The 19476-nt window shown below is 42.4% G+C and overlaps 1 protein-coding gene across 1 annotated transcript in view; it reads right to left on the reverse strand.

The window, feature by feature from the left end:
- fat3a (FAT atypical cadherin 3a) overlaps positions 1-19476 on the reverse strand; it is a 451004-nt gene that overhangs the window by 408240 nt on the left and 23288 nt on the right. The window lies entirely within an intron of this gene.

Below are 19476 nucleotides of genomic sequence, written 5' to 3' on the forward strand. Positions count from 1 at the left end.
ATTTTGTTTATGTCATATTGCAGAATCATTTTTTTTTTAATTTTGATGTCATTCTAAAGTTCATCAGGAACATCTTCAGGCTTCACAGCATTTTGAGCTCCACTGTATGTGTAAGGACACTTCCTGCTTTTGTGAATCCTCCAGATCTCAACATTGAAGATGCAGGTCAGAACTTCTGTGCAGTATTTATTGATTACAGTGACATAATTTATGTGAAATATGAAGCTATTCAGAAGGTTCTGTTATGTGTCGACGCAGGTTGAGGAGCGGACCTGCGTCTGACGGAACCCAGCGCTAAAATAACCAGAAAGCGGTTCCAATAACAAAACAATTTATTTCTTCCACCCTTTGGTGCATAACAACGTGTACAAACTAAAACAGCGTCAGTCTGGTGGAGTGAAGGCTGGCATGCTCTCCAGCGCCTAAAAGGATCGAGGCCCGGCGCTTCTGGACCCACGTTTACCGCCAAACACCCCCCAGGTGGACACGACAAACCGACTCTCTGCGAAGGATAGAAAAGGTGAGGTAAGTCAGCAGCTACAACCAATAGGCACACACTATCAGCAACACATTCAGGTCTGTATTTAAGCTTTATGTAAATGAGCAGCTTCTCACAACAGGTGGAGGATCACCAGTCCGCACGCCACGGCAGTGAGAAGCGAGCTGCACAATTCTCATCACAATTCAAATATACTGCGTAACAAAATACCAACTTACTATCAACAATTAGTCAAACAATTATTCACCTCTGATGTGTGCTGACAGCATGTGTCCCTCACCCTTCTTCCTTCACAGGCACGATGTGTCAAACCCAGGCGCGGTCCTCAGCGTCTCACAAACGAACATCACAAGGTCGAGTTCCCGGCAATTCTGCTTGAATCACACATGGCTTAAATGCAGAACACCATCTCATTATCTGCTTCAGCTGAAAGTCTTTAAGGTTACACGTGAGCACCATCCACAGGTGCTGCACATAACGTTGATGAGGGTGAAAGACTCTTCTGCCAGCACCTTCTCCACAGACAATAAATCAGTTTGCATACCACCTGGAGAGCAAAGAAAAGAAAAGAACACCAACATATCCAGCCACACCCCCCCAACACACAACAGTACCCCCCCTTTAACGGGAAGCCTCCCGGCGAACGAACAGACCAGGTCCGAGAACAGCACCTCCCTCCGGGGTCCTCGTCAGGAAGCAGACAGCGTAACACTCCCAAGGTCCACCACAGACAACAGGACAGGGCACAGCAGCTGGAAGGCCGGCTGGCATCAACTAAAACCCCAAAACTGTCCCTAGTACAATTCAACATACAAGAAAAACATAAAACCCACCCAAAACCTCCCCAGGGGACCGTCCCATCCAACCCCGGGAAGAAAAGAAAAACTCCCGAATGCAAAAACCCAACACAGCCCCACAAACACAATACAAACATAAATGCATAAAAGAAAAATAACAAACAACCCCCCCAGAATGACTCGCAGAGCCCAACACCCCCCAGAAGGCCTTTACCGCCGGTTCCAGGAGGAATAGCCAGAACCGGAATCCCACAAAGGTCCCCAGGTACACATGGAGCAAACGGCGCCCCCCAGAGGACCGTACCATCAAACCCCAGGAGGCACCCTCCCCACAACCCCGGAACCCCAGACCCGGCCACACTTGGCTAGTCGGCCCCACAAGCCAATTCCCCCCCCAGAGGACCGTCCCATCAACCCTGGAGGAGGAACCCGGAAGGAAACAAAACAAAATCAAAGTCCAACCCCCGGAGGACTACCTTAGACAACCCCGGGGGCAAATAAAACAACCGTTAAACCCTGTTACCTTCCCCGGCATCCCGAAAGACCCCAGGTCCCTCCCAGAGCCCCCGGCAGCTCAATTTTGGCGAACGGCACAAAACACCAAGCCGGGGAAGGGAACAGGAAAAACTAACCCGGCCCCAACCCCAAAGCGCAGCGGAAAACCGGAAATACGTCCGGTGCCCCAACTCGACCATACCCCAGCCTCTCGGGAGGGGTGGAACTACCGAAATGGCGAACGGCAACAGATCGGACCACCCCTCCGACTGAGGTATGTTCCCGCTGCACCACACCCCGGCAACACCAATGACGAATGGTACAAAGGCCCACCGAGGCTGGAGTGGAACCGGGCCCTAACCAAACCAAAAAAAAATGCCCCTAACAACCCCCCCCCTAGGTGCAGAGGTCTTCTGAGAACGCTCAGCGTGACCAACCTGCACCACCCCACAACCCACAAGACGAACAGTCTTGGGGCGAGTGAGGTTGGGGTTACGGAAGTAGGGAAATAAAAAACAACAAAACAAAACGACCCCAGACCCAAACAGAAAATACCTAAATACACATAAAAAAACAACGATCAAGTGAGTCCAGACGGGCTTCTAACCGCCTATCGTTCACTTCACCAGATACGCCTCTGACTCCCCAAACAAATTATAACCCCTATTCAAAGAAACAAAACATTAGCCCATACAAGTTTTTTTTTTGTGTGTGTATTATTTCGCCTGTCCCAGAACACCTGGAGATACGTCACCAGAGAACATCAATCAATCAATCAATTTTTTTATATAGCGCCAAATCACAACAAACAGTTGCCCCAAGGCGCTTTATATTGCAAGGCAAGGCCATACAATAATTATGTAAAACCCCAACGGTCAAAACGACCCCCTGTGAGCAAGCACTTGGCTACAGTGGGAAGGAAAAACTCCCTTTTAACAGGAAGAAACCTCCAGCAGAACCAGGCTCAGGGAGGGGCAGTCTTCTGCTGGGACTGGTTGGGGCTGAGGGAGAGAACCAGGAAAAAGACATGCTGTGGAGGGGAGCAGAGATCGATCACTAATGATTAAATGCAGAGTGGTGCATACAGAGCAAAAAGAGAAAGAAACAGTGCATCATGGGAACCCCCTAGCAGTCTACGTCTATAGCAGCATAACTAAGGGATGGTTCAGGGTCACCTGATCCAGCCCTAACTATAAGCTTTAGCAAAAAGGAAAGTTTTAAGCCTAATCTTAAAAGTAGAGAGGGTGTCTGTCTCCCTGATCTGAATTGGGAGCTGGTTCCACAGGAGAGGAGCCTGAAAGCTGAAGGCTCTGCCTCCCATTCAACTCTTACAAACCCTAGGAACTACAAGTAAGCCTGCAGTCTGAGAGCGAAGCGCTCTATTGGGGTGATATGGTACTACGAGGTCCCTAAGATAAGATGGGACCTGATTATTCAAAACCTTATAAGTAAGAAGAAGAATTTTAAATTCTATTCTAGAATTAACAGGAAGCCAATGAAGAGAGGCCAATATGGGTGAGATATGCTCTCTCCTTCTAGTCCCCGTCAGTACTCTAGCTGCAGCATTTTGAATTAACTGAAGGCTTTTTAGGGAACTTTTAGGACAACCTGATAATAATGAATTACAATAGTCCAGCCTAGAGGAAATAAATGCATGAATTAGTTTTTCAGCATCACTCTGAGACAAGACCTTTCAGATTTTAGAGATATTGTGTAAATGCAAAAAAGCAGTCCTACATATTTGTTTAATATGCGCTTTGAATGACATATCCTGATCAAAAATGACTCCAAGATTTCTCACAGTATTACTAGAGGTCAGGGTAATGCCATCCAGAGTAAGGATCTGGTTAGACACCATGTTTCTAAGATTTGTGGGGCCAAGTACAATAACTTCAGTTTTATCTGAGTTTAAAAGCAGGAAATTAGAGGTCATCCATGTCTTTATGTCTGTAAGACAATCCTGCAGTTTAGCTAATTGGTGTGTGTCCTCTGGCTTCATGGATAGATAAAGCTGGGTATCATCTGCGTAACAATGAAAATTTAAGCAATACCGTCTAATAATACTGCCTAAGGGAAGCATGTATAAAGTGAATAAAATTGGTCCTAGCACAGAACCTTGTGGAACTCCATAATTAAGTTTAGTCTGTGAAGAAGATTCCCCATTTACATGAACAAATTGTAATCTATTAGACAAATATGATTCAAACCACCGCAGTGCAGTGCCTTTAATACCTATGGCATGCTCTAATCTCTGTAATAAAATTTTATGGTCAACTGTATCAAAAGCAGCACTGAGGTCTAACAGAACAAGCACAGACATGAGTCCACTGTCCGAGGCCATAAGAAGATCATTTGTAACCTTCACTAATGCTGTTTCTGTACTATGATGAATTCTAAAACCTGACTGAAACTCTTCAAATAGACCATTCCTCTGCAGATGATCAGTTAGCTGTTTTACAACTACCCTTTCAAGAATTTTTGAGAGAAAAGGAAGGTTGGAGATTGGCCTATAATTAGCTAAGATAGCTGGGTCAAGTGATGGCTTTTTAAGTAATGGTTTAATTACTGCCACCTTAAAAGCCTGTGGTACATAGCCAACTAACAAAGATAGATTGATCATATTTAAGATCGAAGCATTAATTAATAGTAGGGCTTCCTTGAGCAGCCTGGTAGGAACGGGATCTAATAGACATGTTGATGGTTTGGAGGAAGTGACTAGTGAAAATAACTCAGACAGAATAATCAGAGAGAAAGAGTCTAACCAAATACCGGCATCACTGAAAGCAGCCAAACATAACGATACGTCTTTGGGATGGTTATGAGTAATTTTTTCTCTAATAGTTAAAATTTTGTTAGCAAAGAAAGTCATGAAGTCATTACTAGTCAGCCTGGCTACAGTGCTGAAAAGAAACCTGGGGTTGTTCTTATTTTCTTCAATTAGTGATGAGTAGAAAGATGTCCTAGCTTTACAGAGGGCTTTTTTATAGAGCAACAGACTCTTTTTCCAGGCTAAGTGAAGATCTTCTAAATTAGTGAGACGCCATTTCCTCTCCAACTTACGGGTTATCTGCTTTAAGCTACGAGTTTGTGAGTTATACCACGGAGTCAGGCACTTCTGATTTAAAGCTCTCTTTTTTAGAGGAGCTACAGCATCCAAAGTTGTCTTCAATGAGGATGTAAAACTATTGACGAGATACTCTATCTCACTTACAGAGTTTAGGTAGCTACTCTGCACTGTGTTGGTATATGGCATTAGAGAACATAAAGAAGGAATCATATCCTTAAACCTAGTTACAGCGCTTTCTGAAAGACTTCTAGTGTAATGAAACTTATTCCCCACTGCTGGGTAGTCCATCAGAGTAAATGTAAATGTTATTAAGAAATGATCAGACAGAAGGGAGTTTTCAGGGAATACTGTTAAGTCTTCTATTTCCATACCATAAGTCAGAACAAGATCTAAGATATGATTAAAGTGGTGGGTGGACTCATTTACTTTTTGAGCAAAGCCAATAGAGTCTAATAATAGATTAAATGCAGTGTTGAGGCTGTCATTCTCAGCATCTGTGTGGATGTTAAAATCGCCCACTATAATTATCTTATCTGAGCTAAGCACTAAGTCAGACAAAAGGTCTGAAAATTCACAGAGAAACTTACAGTAACGACCAGATGGACGATAGATAATAACAAATAAAACTGGTTTTTGGGACTTCCAATTTGGATGGACAAGACTGAGAGTCAAGCTTTCAAATGAATTAAAGCTCTGTCTGGGTTTTTGATTAATTAATAAGCTGGAATGGAAGATTGCTGCTAATCCTCCGCCCCGGCCCGTGCTACGAGCATTCTGACAGTTAGTGTGACTCGGGGGTGTTGACTCATTTAAACTAACATATTCATCCTGCTGTAACCAGGTTTCTGTAAGGCAGAATAAATCAATATGTTGATCAATTATTATATCATTTACCAACAGGGACTTAGAAGAGAGAGACCTAATGTTTAATAGACCACATTTAACTGTTTTAGTCTGTGGTGCAGTTGAAGGTGCTATATTATTTTTTCTTTTTGAATTTTTATGCTTAAATAGATTTTTGCTGGTTATTGGTAGTCTGGGAGCAGGCACCGTCTCTACGGGGATGGGGTAATGAGGGGATGGCAGGGGGAGAGAAGCTGCAGAGAGGTGTGTAAGACTACAACTCTGCTTCCTGGTCCCAACCCTGGATAGTCACGGTTTGGAGGATTTAAGAAAATTGGCCAGATTTCTAGAAATGAGAGCTGCTCCATCCAAAGTGGGATGGATGCCGTCTCTCCTAACAAGACCAGGTTTTCCCCAGAAGCTTTGCCAATTATCTATGAAGCCCACCTCATTTTTTGGACACCACTCAGACAGCCAGCAATTCAAGGAGAACATGCGGCTAAACATGTCACTCCCGGTGTGATTGGGGAGGGGCCCAGAGAAAACTACAGAGTCCGACATTGTTTTTGCAAAGTTACACACCGATTTAATGTTAATTTTAGTGACCTCCGATTGGCGTAACCGGGTGTCATTACTGCCGACGTGAATTACAATCTTACCAAATTTACGCTTAGCCTTAGCCAGCAGTTTCAAATTTCCTTCAATGTCGCCTGCTCTGGCCCCCGGACGACAATTGACTATGGCTGCTGGTGTCGCTAACTTCACATTTCGCAAAACAGAGTCGCCAATAACCAGAGTTTGGTCCTCGGCGGGTGTGTCGTCGAGTGGGGAAGAACGGTTAGAGATGTGAACTGGTTGGCGGTGTACACGGGGCTTCTGTTTAGGGCTACGCTTCCTCCTCACAGTCACCCAGTCGGCCTGCTTTCCCGGCTGCTCGGGATCTGCCAGGGGGTAACTAACGGTGGCTAAGCTACCTTGGTCCGCACCGACTACAGGGGCCTGGCTAGCTGTAGAATTTTCCACGGTGCGGAGCCGAGTCTCCAATTCGCCCAGCCTGGCCTCCAAAGCTACGAATAAGCTACACTTATTACAAGTACCATTACTGCTAAAGGAGGCCGAGGAATAACTAAACATTTCACACCCAGAGCAGAAAAGTGCGGGAGAGACAGGAGAAGCCGCCATGCTAAATCGGCTAAGAGCTAGTAGCTACGCTAAGCAAGCGGATTCCTAAAAACACGCAAAGTGAATAATGTGTAAATAATTTAGAGGTGATTCAGCAGAAGGAGTGCTTTAGTTAAGGCACGTAAAGATTACACTGGGAAACATATCAGCTAACAGCTAACAGATACAGAAAAACACCGCTGTGCTCCGGAACAGGAAGTGATACAATACCGCAGTGAGAGCCAACCACCAGTAGAGGTCAATAGAGATAAACACAACACAAACATTGCATCAAAAACGAAGCACAGGCCTCAACGTCTCCCGCACAAGGCTCCGGACAACAAACAATCGATTCGGACGCCGAATCTCTGGGTGACGGAATTATCCGCACCGGTATCGATGGTGCCGCAGCTGGAGCAGCAGGAACCGGAACGGCTTGCACTGCAAGCTCCGTAACACGGGCGTCTGTTTGTTCAATTTGGTTTGCGAGATGCTGTAATTGCTCCCATATTTTCTCCAAGTGTTCTTTAACTCTTTCGGCGAATGGAACCGCCTCTGCCGCTGGGTCCATTATGGAATGGCCGGGAACTACTGTTATGTGTCGATGCGGGTTGAGGAGCGGACCTGCGTCTGACGGAACCCAGCGCTAAAATAACCAGAAAGCGGTTCCAATAACAAAACAATTTATTTCTTCCACTCTTTGGTGCATAACAATGTGTACAAACTAAAACAGCGTCAGTCTGGTGGAGTGAAGGCTGGCGAGCTCTCCAGCGCCTAAAAGGATCGAGGTCCGGCGCTTCTGGACCCACGTTTACCGCCAAACACCCCCCAGGTGGACACGACAAACCGACTCTCTGCGAAGGATAGAAAAGGTGAGGTAAGTCAGCAGCTACAACCAATATCCTTCAAAAGGCACACACTATCAGCAACACATTCAGGTCTGTATTTAAGCTTTATGTAAATGAGCAGCTTCTCACAACAGGTGGAGGATCACCAGTCCGCACGCCACGGCAGTGAGAAGCGAGCTGCACAATTCTCATCACAATTCAAATATACTGCGTAACAAAATACCGTTACTATCAACAATTAGTCAAACAATTATTCACCTCTGATGTGTGCTGACAGCATGTGTCCCTCACCCTTCTTCCTTCACAGGCACGATGTGTCAAACCCAGGCGCGGTCCTCAGCATCTCACAAACGAACATCACAAGGTCGAGTTCCCGGCAATTCTGCTTGAATCACACATGGCTTAAATGCAGAACACCATCTCATTATCTGCTTCAGCTGAAAGTCTTTAAGGTTGCACGTGAGCACCATCCACAGGTGCTGCACATAACGTTGATGAGGGTGAAGGACTCTTCTGCCAGCACCTTCTCCACAGACAATAAATCAGTTTGCATACCACCTGGAGAGCAAAGAAAAGAAAAGAACACCAACATATCCAGCCACACCCCCCCAACACACAACAGGTTCAGGGTTCAAGACCCTGTGTCAATTCTCCATGTGGTGGATGTTGAATCAGGAAGGGCATATGGTGCAAAATCTGTGCCAAATCAACATGTGGTTCCCCACCAGACCAACTGTGGTGACCCCAACCAAAAAGGGAGAAGTCATACATTCTATATGGGTCCTGAGATCCACTGGTGCTGGTGCTTATCTCCAGATTCTAAAGCGTGAAGCAAATGAGAGTCTGTGATGCCCCCCTGGACAGGACGTGATCTGGAGTAGACTACTTCCTCAAGAAGGGCCAGTACCCATGTACAGCTGGGTGAACTGGGATAGCCCCACACTATGATGTTCTACCTCCAAATTTCACTGTTGGTCTGGTGGTTTTGGGGTGAGATGCAGTGAGATATACAGTGTGTATTATGACATCCAAAGAGTTCAGGTATGTTCTCATCTGTCCAGACTATATTCTCAGAGTATATCATGGGTTTGTCTAAATGTTGTGCCACAAACTTTAAATGAGCTTCAATGTGCTTTTTCTTCACAAATGGAGTCTTGTGTGGTGTGTGTGCACATAGACCATGGTGGCTGAGTGCATTACTTATTACTTATTGTTTATATTGTCTTTATTACTCTTTGAAACAATTGTACCTGCTAATTCCAGGTCTTTCTGAATCTCTCCACAAGTGGTCCTTGGATCTTGAACTCTTCTGATAATTTTTTTTAAGTCCTCTGTGCGTTATCTCATGAGGAGCACCTGGTCATGTCCGGTTTATGGTGAAATTATATTCTTTCCACTTTCACATTATTGCCCCCCCCCCCCCCCCAATCCTTCTGTAACCAATGCCATTAATACATTTTGCAACAATAAGGTTGTGAAGGTCATGAGAGAGCTCTTTGTTTTTACCCATCATGAGATGTTTCTTATGTGACATCTTGCTAATGAGACACCTTTTTATAGACAATAAACTGGAACTGAACCTGCTGATATTAATTTGCATCGACAAGGGGCAGGACTGCTTTATATAACCCCAATTCCAATGAAGTTGGGACGTTGTGTAAAATGTAAATAAAAACTGACTCAACAAAAATATAAACGCAACACTTTTGGTTTTGCTCCCATTTTGTATGAGATGAACTCAAAGATCTAAAACTTTTTCCACATATACAATATCACCATTTCTCTCAAATATTGTTCACAAACCAGTCTGAATCTGTGATAGTGAGCACTTCTCCTTTGTTGAGATAATCCATCCCACCTCACAGGTGTGCCATATCAAGATGCTGATTAGACACCATGATTAGTGCACAGGTGTGCCTTAGACTGCCCACAATAAAAGGCCACTCTGAAAGGTGCAGTTTTATCACACAGCACAATGCCACAGATGTCGCAAGATTTGAGGGAGCGTGCAATTGGCATGCTGACAGCAGGAATGTCAACCAGAACTGTTGCTCGTGTATTGAATGTTCATTTCTCTACCATAAGCCGTCTCCAAAGGCGTTTCAGAGAATTTGGCAGTACATCCAACCAGCCTCACAACAGCAGACCACGTGTAACCACACCAGCCCAGGACCTCCACATCCAGCATGTTCACCTCCAAGATCGTCTGAGACCAGCCACTCGGACAGCTGCTGGAACAATCGGTTTGCATAACCAAAGAATTTCTGCACAAACTGTCAGAAACTGTCTCAGGGAAGCTCATCTGCATGCTCGTCGTCCTCATCGGGGTCTTGACCTGACTCCAGTTCGTCGTTGTAACCGATTTGAGTGGGCAAATGCTCACATTTGCTGCCGTTTGGCACGTTGGAGAGGTGTTCTCTTCACGGATGATGCGAAGGAGATGTGTTGCACTGCATGAGGCAAATGGTGGTCACACCAGATACTGACTGGTATCCCCCCCCCCAATAAAACAAAACTGCACCTTTCAGAGTGGCCTTTTATTGTGGGCAGTCTAAGGCACACCTGTGCACTAATCATGGTGTCTAATCAGCATCTTGGTATGGCACACCTGTGAGGTGGGATGGATTATCTCAGCAAAGGAGAAGTGCTCAATATCACAGATTTAGACTGGTTTGTGAACAGTATTTGAGGGAAATGGTGATATTGTGTATGTGGAAAAAGTTTTAGATCGTTGAGTTAATCTCATACAAAATGGGAGCAAAACCAAAAGTGTTGCGTTTATATTTTTGTTGAGATATATTCAATTGAATACACCATAAAGACAAGATATTTCATGTTCAAACTGATAAACTTTATTGTTTTGTGCAAATATTTGCTCATTTTGAAATGGATGCCTGCAACACATTTCAAAAATCTGGGACAGTGGTATGTTTACCACTGTGTTACATCACCTTTCCTTCTAACAACACTCAATAAGCGTTTGGGAACTGAGGACACTAACTGTTGAAGCTTTGTAGGTGGAATTCTTTCCCATTCTTGCTTGATGTATGACTTCAGTTGTTCAACATTCCGGGGTCTCCATTGTCGTATTTTGCGCTTCACAATGCGCCAGACATTTTCAATGGGTGACAGGTCTGAACTGCAGGCAGGACAGTCTAGTACTCGCACTCTTTTACTATGAAGCCACGCTGTTGTAACACGTGCAGAATGTGGCTTGGCACTGTCTTGCTCAAATAAGCAGGGACGTCCCTGAAAAAGACGTTGCTTGGATGGCAGCATGTGCTGCTCCAAAACCTGGATGTACCTTTCAGCATTGATGATGCCATCACAGATGTGTACGTTGCCCATGTCATGGACACTTACATACCCCCATACCATCACAGATGCTGGCTTTTGAACTTTGTGTCTGGTAACAGTCTGGATGGTCTTTTTCTTCTTTTGTCTGGAGGACACGACGTCCATGATTACCAAAAACAATGTGAAATGTGGACTCATCAGACCACAGCACACTTTTCCACTTTGCGTCTGTCCATTTCAAATGAGCTCGGGCCCAGAGAAGGCGGCGGCATTTCTGGATGTTGTTGATGTTTGGCTTTCACTTTGCATGGTAGAGTTTTAACTTGCACTTGTAGATGTAGCGATGAACTGTGTTAACTGCCAATGGTTTTCTGAAGTGTTCCTGAGCCCACGTGGTAAGATCCTTTACACAATGATTTTGGGTTTTAATGCAGTGCCGCCTGAGGGATTGAAGGTCACGGGCATTCAATGTTGGTTTTTGGTCTTGCCGCTTACGTGTAGAAAGTTCTCCAGATTCTCTGAATCTTCTGATTATATTATGGACTGTAGATGATGGAATCCCTAAATTCCTTGCACGTGAACGTTGAAAAACATTGTTCTTAAACTGTTGGACTATTTTTTTCATGTAGTTTTTCACAAAGTGGTGATCCTCACCCCATCTTTGCTTGTGAATGGCTGAGCCTTTTGTGGATGCTCCTTTTATACACAATCTTGACACTCACCTGTTTCCAATTAACCTGTTCACCTGTGGAATGTTCCAAACAGGTGTTCTTTGAGCCTTGTTGCCCCTTTCCCAGCTTTTTTTTTAAACATGTTGCAGGCATCCATTTCAAAATGAGCAGATATTTGCACAAAAACAATAAAGTTTATCAGTTTGAACATTAAATATCTTGTCTTTGTGGTGTATTTAATTGAATATAGGTTGAAGAGGATTTGCAAATCACTGCATTCTGTTTTTGTTCACATTTCACACAATGTCCCAACTTCATTGGAATTGGGGTTGTATTTACTGGCATATTTAAGCTGGTGTCTTGGTTTTCCATGTGTTTTTGCATCTCCCTTTCTTCAGGTATTCAATACACAGTTCACATTATTTCACATCATTTATGGACATCTATGGTTTGATTTCTTTATATGTGTGGAATACTTGGGTTATTACTGACATCTGGTGAAAATGTCATGTCAATAACACCTTTATACGGCACTGATATATAAAGACAAACTTCTACTTCTTGTACAAGAACTGTAATACAGAAAATAGAAAATTTACAGCCATAAAAATGTATAAATAAATAATAGGTAAATATGAAAATCATTAAGTAAAAGAAACGTCTCCCTGTGTATGTGAGAAATACACAACTCACGTTTCCTTTGTTAAATATTCAGATTTGGGTTTTTTTGTTGGTTTTTTTTAGCATGTGGGATTAGCTGACAGCTCTGGATTTGTCCAACAACAGACAATAATTGTGCAGACAGTGGTGCATCGATCCATCTCTGTGTTTTGTTTTAGATGTTAAATAGTCAGACGTGATAATCACGAAGTGCAACTGTTACCACGGTGACATTTTTACTGTACAAAGTACAATAAAAACAAATACTTGTGACATTAAAATCACAAAAACCCTTCTGAGTGTAAACAATGATCATGTGACCTCAAGGCACACACACACACACACACACACACACACACACACACACACACACAAAACTACAACAACATCAACACTGTGTGCGCAAGGGACGTATCGTAACGGTCACAGATCAGTGAATGACTGAAAATAGTTCTATATTGCCCACGTCACTGTGCTGCGCTCACAGTCAGAACCAGAACCAGATTAAAGCTCACATGTGACAACACAGTGTGACTGACGACACACACACACACACACACACACACACAAAGTTTACTGTGGTCACGTTGGTATGATCTGGGTGTCCAGAACCAGCCAGCAGCACTCAGATGAAAACATGGACCCAGGGCCGGCCCTGGGTGATTTGGAGCCCAGGGTGAAAATGTAGAATGGCGCCGCCCCCCAACACATAAACACAAATCCACAAATGATAATAACCGCACATCACACCAAATATAAAAACTTGAAAAGTAGAGTGTAGTGCAATTGTTTTGGTCAAACTTAAACTATGTCATGACAGATATTAAAAATTTAACAAAATAATCTAGATTTGACATAAACTCTGGTAACAATATTCACACATAACACAAACAGTGTGCAAAAAAAGCCTCAACAAAATAACTTATCAACACAATGTAAACAAATACTTAAAACTGTACACGCCTGGACTTCCTTGTTGCAAAGGTGTCAATAGTTGCATCAAAAGATAGCTGCCTGGACATTTCTTGATTAATACTTATAAGTGCAAGTCCATTTAGTCACTCCTGTGACATTGTGGACCTTAAGAAGTTTTTTATAAGCTTAAGCTTAGAAAAGCTTCTCTCAGCTGATGCTACAGTGACTGGAATGGTTGCAGCTATTCTGAGTGCTACCCAGATGTTGGGATAGATCTCCTTGGGTTGTGTCTCACTAATAGCACTGATGGTTGGAGTTTGACTTTCTGCTGATCTGATCCAGCTGTGCACAAAACACAAACCACCTATTATTCTTTGAGTGTGTGTTTTTACAGTATTATGACAAAAGGGTGATTCTTAGACTATGGGCACTTATTATGTCCTTTGATCATATTGTATGAAAAACAGAAAAAAAGGGGAAATTTCACACTTTTATAGTTAAAATGAATTGTTAAAAATGAATGGTAAAGAAAAGTTTTTTCTAATGTTTTAAAATATCTCTGAATAAAATATCAGTAAAATGATCAAAACATAATTGGGGTATTCAATGTCATACAACTGTTGTGATTTTTTTAAACAAAATGTAGTTGTCCCACACTATTGCCGTAATTTCCACCACAACACTGTAATGTCCCTTTAAACAGTTTGTATGAAAGATTGTTTGGGTAGTTTCTATGGAGATAAACAGTGACATCAGAGCACATGTATATAGCACCAAATCACAACAAACAGTTGCCCCAAGGCACTTTATATTGTAAGGCAATGGTGTGGTGGAAATTACATTTACAAGGCCAATAGTGCCCGTAGTTAAAGAATCACCCAAAAACAAAACGTTAGCTTTTGGAAAAAGTAAACAAAAAAAATTCTAACTGCTGTTCATAATTAAATCATGCACTTACATTCTTCAGTTTGTGAAGTTGACACCAAGGGATTCTCTGCTGCAGCTTGTACAGGTGCTTGTTGTGACTGCAGATACTTTCTCAGAGCATCTATACAAAAAAGTAGGTTTACATAGATTTTTATAGTTTACACTAGCCCGCAATTCTAATCTTGCATAAATTAATGTGGTTATGTGAAACTAAGGATGAGTGTACATATTGACAGGTATCTACATTCTATATCTACATTCTGTATGTTTCTTTAAAATCCTACTTTGTAGCTTGGCCCACTGTTGTGTACAAGCGTCATGGACTGATGGATATAATGGGGAGTCAACAAGCTAAGAAGCTAACGCTATTTTCATGTTAAATTCTGATGTAAAACAACTGACATACCTCTACCCTGGGCCCGTTTTTCCTCCTCCTCCTTTCGTCGCTTTCTTAGAGCAGCACCCGAGGACTTTGACCTTTCATTGTTAGTTTTTTTATGTCTTAATCAACAACACCTGTGTGCGTGACGTCCATCTATCAGTAGCGCTAACATCGGGATGATGCGCGCTGCCGCCATCCCCCCACCTTTCACTGTAAACAGCGGGTCAGGTTCAGGGCGCCAGGTCATGAGCTCTTGCTCTCACAGATTCAGACGAGGAGTCAAAATAATTTGTATATTATTATATGTAATGCATTGAAATGTATTTTATACATAAAAACATGGTACAATATTATCTTTATTTTATGATTTTTTTTTTTTTTGGAAAGGGTTACAGTTTGGCGCCCTGCCCACTAGATGGCGCCCCGGGCGACCGCCCGGTTCGCCCGTGCCCAGAGCAGGGCCTGCACAGACCCATCTGGCTGCGTGCGTGTTATCACTCAAACTGACCTCAAGCTGATTTTTCTTTCCTCCCTTCTGGATGGTTCACATGTTTGAAGGAGATCTGACACTTCCCACATAAACAGAATCAGATCCAGAAGGTTGTGGGTTTGAACCCAAGCTCAGTGCTTCTCCCAGAATTTTTTCAGGCCCGGTGTATCCCACTAAAGAATACATTGCTGTGCCAGAATCTAAAGGCTGCCCAATTAATCACGGTGCAAATGGTCTCTCTGCAATATCATACTGTATACAGTAGTGTTCAGAATAATAGTGCTATGTGACGAAAAAGATTAATCCAGGTTTTTGAGTGTATTTCTTATTGTTACATGGGAAACAAGGTACCAGTCGATTCAGTAGATTCTCACAAATCCAACAAGACCAAGCATTCATGATATGCACACTCTTAAGGCTATGAAATTGGGCTATTAGTAAAAAAAAAAAAAGTAGAAAAGGGGGTGTTCACAATAATAGTAGTGTGGCATTCAGTCAGTGAGTTCGTCAATTTTGTGGAACAAACAGGTGTGAATCAGGTGTCCCCTATTTAAGGATGAAGCCAGCACCTGTTGAACATGCTTTTCTCTTTGAAAGCCTGAGGAAAATGGGACGTTCAAGACATTGTTCAGAAGAACAGCGTAGTTTGATTAAAAAGTTGATTGGAGAGGGGAAAACTTATACGCAGGTGCAAAAAATTATAGGCTGTTCATCCACAATGATCTCCAATGCTTTAAAATGGACAAAAAAAACGAAGACACGTGGAAGAAAATGGAAAATAACCATCAAAATGGATAGAAGAATAACCAGAATGGCAAAGGCTCACCCATTGATCAGTTCCAGGATGATCAAAGACAGTCTGGAGTTACCTGTAAGTGCTGTGACAGTTAGAAGACGCCTGTGTGAAGCTAATTTATTTGCAAGAATCCCCCGCAAAGTCCCTCTGTTAAATAAAAGATGTGCAGAAGAGGTTACAATTTGCCAAAGAACACATCAACTGGCCTAAAGAGAAATGGAGGAATATTTTGTGGACTGATGAGAGTAAAATTGTTCTTTTTGGGTCCAAGGGCTGCAGACAGTTTGTGAGACGACCCCCAAACTCTGAATTCAAGCCACAGTTCACAGTGAAGACAGTGAAGCATGGTGGTGCAAGCATCATGATGTGGGCATGTTTCTCCTACTATGGTGTTGGGCCTATATATTGCATACCAGGTATCATGGATCAGTTTGGATATGTCAAAATACTTGAAGAGGTCATGTTGCCTTATGCTGAAGAGGACATGCCCTTGAAATGGGTGTTTCAACAAGACAATGACCCCAAGCACACTAGTAAACAAGCAAAATCTTGGTTCCAAACCAACAAAATGAATGCCTCGCAGATGTGAACAAATCGTGAAAAACTGTGGTTATACAACTAAATACTAGTTTAGTGATTCACAGGATTGCTAAAAAAAGCAGTTTGAACATAAAAGTTTTGAGTTTGTAGCATCAACAGCAGATGCTACTATTATTGTGAACACCCCCTTTTCTACTTTTTTTTTTTTACTAATAGCCCAATTTCATAGCCTTAAGAGTGTGCATATCATGAATGCTTGGTCTTGTTGGATTTGTGAGAATCTACTGAATCTACTGGTACCTTGTTTCCCATGTAACAATAAGAAATATACTCAAAAACCTGGATTAATCTTTTTAGTCACGTAGCACTACTATTATTCTGAACACTACTGTACTTAGTCATCAAAGCATGTGATTAGAATCAATCAATAAATCACCTTGAGTCTGTGTGCACGAACATTAAGCAACTTTTTTCACACTCTGCTGAATTCACACTTTATACTTTTTTGTTTGTTTGATTATCTGAAAGATGAGTTTCTTGAGTGTAAAAGCTCAAGTTGATGAGTATGAGCACCGTGTGCTCTGAACCACTCGATAACTCAGGTTTAATGTTACACATCAGCTGAGGTAAAGTTGCTTTGATCTTACTCTCACTTCTTCAAATTCTCTGAACAGATCAAAGGTTAGCGTGAGGCTCTTCAAAACTACAACCTTAAGGTAAAAACATAAAGTCAACATGCCCGATAGTGGTAGGAGGTATAACTTATAAATGTGTGAGGGTTCGGTTCACAATTTCTTAATACCATCATACCACTCAGAACAGGAAAGTTAAATTATGCTATTTATGCTATGCTAACAACAGCTGGTTTCTTATTCTCATCATCTGCTATGCTGCTTTTCTGCTCATGTATGTGACGCTGCCCCAGTGGTGAACAAACGCTGAACTTAACTCATCTGCACACGACACGTCTCCCTCCCTCCATCCCTATTAACACCCCCCATGTCTCTCCACTCCCCTCACCCTGGCTTCTTCTCTGCCACCTCGAAGGCAGTGCGGTTTTTACTGCTGCAGCCTTCAACTCCCCAAGCTGGGTGGCTCGGGCCCCTACTGCTGCAGCCTTCACCCACTATGCCTCAATTCGGATGACGGACTGCTTCAAGTTTACTGCACATAAACAATGTCAAATGTATATGTGTTGTCTTTAATTCTGATGTGTGTCATTATTACGGTAAACAAGTAATAATTGTGGATTAATTGCTGTATCTTGTCTGATGTATTTGGAGTGTAAACCTAATTTCGTTGTTGTTGCACTCGTGTAATGACAATGACAATAAATCTCATCTCATCACCAGAAGCAGTGCCAACGTGCTGCACCACAGTAGTAAAAACTGAAGAGTTCAGGTTTTTTTTTTTTATATGTATTTGAAGGTAAGTATACCACTCTGGGGTGATTCCAATTCATCATGAAAAATGAATGTCTACACTCAAGAAAAAAATGTGCTGGATCACTTTGTACTGCACTGAATCGCCTCTCACCAAATCAAACAATCAAACAAGTATCTTTCCTTGATCATATTACAGTCCATGTATCAAGACATGTATTGGAGCATTTTATAAGTAGAGATACACACTCAAACTGCTAGGATAGTATTTCATTGAGCTGATTTGTGCAAACAAATATGTACTATTGCTAAAATAAAGGGAAACTAATGTGGGCAACATGGTGGAACAGTGGTTAGCACCAGTGGTGGGCACAGCTAACCAAAAAGTTAGCTTCGATAACCGTTAATCTTCTAGCTGAAAAGTTAGCTTTTATAAAGCTAAACCGATAAACCCCGAAAAAAATTTAGCGAAAGTTACAGATAAAAGCTAAACTGCTAACTTTCAGTATTGATTTCCGTACACTAGCAGCTACTGACACAACAACGAGCCAGCGCTTCTGTCTCAGATCAGAAAAGAAGAAGGAAAGAAGAAAAGAAAAAAGATCATTTCTCTTTTTTTTGTCTTTACACCATACAGACTCAATGGCATATCACACAAGTCATGCACAGGCAGACAGTTTTGACTTGTGGTTAAATTTTTAAACAAACTAATTCTGGACAAGTTATTGAAATTAACATCACATCTGTCGTTTTACAAAGTGAAAATATCAGCTATATGTTTTAGTTTTAAAGTAATGCACTAATTTTGAAGGTTTTAGCATTTAGACACACATGCCGCAATGCATTATAGGTAAATTAGTTTCCTAACATGAGTGGTTGGTTGGTCGGTATAACACACGTTACTGAAACGTGTGGTGGGTTTTACAAATAAATCTGTATTTGTAAATATGTCACTTTTTCATCTTAAAAAAGGCAATTTGAAAACCCATAATACTCTTTCTTTCTGTCTGGTAGTAAGATAGAGAAACAGTTCTTCTTCACCGTGTGTCCGATATAAAGTAAGCAGGTGTGTCAAACTGTCTCATCACAGCAGATCATCTGTGAAATCACATCTGATCGAGTCCGGACTCATTCTGTAGAAGGACAGCAGAAAAAACAGGATTCTCAAAAACACAGCATCCTCAGGTGTGGAATCAAAAAGCAGTTAGAGCCGCCGTCATGCCATGTGAGTGCCGGGACCAAAGGTGGCCCAACGCAAACCAAAGTGTCAGTGACCCGCACAGGACTCAGGGGTCAGCTTCTGCCACGGAATGAGAACTGCATGTGGCTCGACAGGCAATACCAAGACACGTCACAGTCCAATCAAACGGGACCAGTCACATCAAAAGGATTCAGCACATTTTACATCTTAGAGACTGAAAAGAAATGGGAACATACAGGAACATCACAATGACTGAGGATACCTCTCTGAGCACAAAGCCAGACATCAACCTCCTTAAAATAATTTTAACAATGAAGGTCATCAGATGCCTTCTTGATACAGATACTGTTTTCTTGTTTGCTGACCACTGTGGCCTGTGTGTGTCCTCAGAGGGGTTGGTAAGGTCAGACCCTTAGGGAGAATTAGGTTATGATGTGGGGCTGTGAAAATAAACTGAATTTAAATGAACTGACTTCAATATAGTAAATGAACAACTAAATACACA

Source organism: Thalassophryne amazonica, chromosome 4, assembly GCF_902500255.1.
Source record: "Thalassophryne amazonica chromosome 4, fThaAma1.1, whole genome shotgun sequence".
NCBI classification, from domain to species: domain Eukaryota; kingdom Metazoa; phylum Chordata; class Actinopteri; order Batrachoidiformes; family Batrachoididae; genus Thalassophryne; species Thalassophryne amazonica.